At 74.3% G+C, this 641-nt stretch overlaps 1 protein-coding gene across 1 annotated transcript in view; it reads right to left on the reverse strand.

The window, feature by feature from the left end:
- The window catches only part of CCSER1 (coiled-coil serine rich protein 1), a 657,717-nt gene extending 657,470 nt beyond the window's left edge, over positions 1 to 247 (reverse strand). The window contains exon 1 of the mRNA XM_027706580.1: positions 40 to 247. The gene's annotated coding sequence lies outside the window, so the exon portion shown is untranslated. The remainder of the gene's footprint in view (positions 1 to 39) is intronic.
- Between the last annotated feature and the right edge of the window lie 394 nt (positions 248 to 641).

The following is a 641-nucleotide window of genomic DNA, read 5'->3' on the forward strand; positions in this document are numbered from 1 at the left end:
GCCGGCTCTGTCCGGCGACACCGCTCTGCCCGGCGTTACCTGGCCGGGCTCCTCCAGCGCCCGACGCGCTCACTGTCCGCCGGCGGGGGCTGGGGACCCTCCTGGCAGCGCGGCGCGGCGCCGTCCCCGCCCCGCTGCGGGTCGCTGGGTCGGTGGTCTCCTGCGTCCCCCCCGCGGCGCCGGGCGAATAATCCGTGCGGAGCAGCGGAGCCCCAGCCCGTCAGTCTGTCCGTCCGCCCGTCATGTTGCGGCCGGTGTGTGTGTGCGCGGCGGGCGGGGAGGGAGGGAGGGAAGGACGGCAGGAGGGAGGGATGCGGGGGCGGTCCGGGGCGGTGCTTCCGCGCGTGTGCCGGTGCGGGGCGCGGGTGCCCGTGGGGCGGTGCGGGGCAGCCTGGGGCTCTGTGTGTCCGTGTGCGGTGGGTGATGAGCTTGTCCGTACGCGTGGGGGTGGGTCGTGTGTGTGTACGCGTACGCGTACGCGTGTGTCACTGCGCGTCCCCGCGTCTGTCTGTGTCCGTCTGTCTGTGTGTCCCTGCGCGGAGCACCTTCCCCGGGCGAGAGGCGAGCTGGCGGAGAGGGGAAAAGTCCGAGTCCGTCCGTCCATTCCCCCCGCCACCCCGGGAGGAATTCAGCTCCGCTCC

This window comes from Neopelma chrysocephalum, unplaced genomic scaffold (assembly GCF_003984885.1).
Source record: "Neopelma chrysocephalum unplaced genomic scaffold, ASM398488v2 Primary Assembly neopelma1_382, whole genome shotgun sequence".
NCBI classification, from domain to species: Eukaryota; Metazoa; Chordata; class Aves; order Passeriformes; family Pipridae; genus Neopelma; species Neopelma chrysocephalum.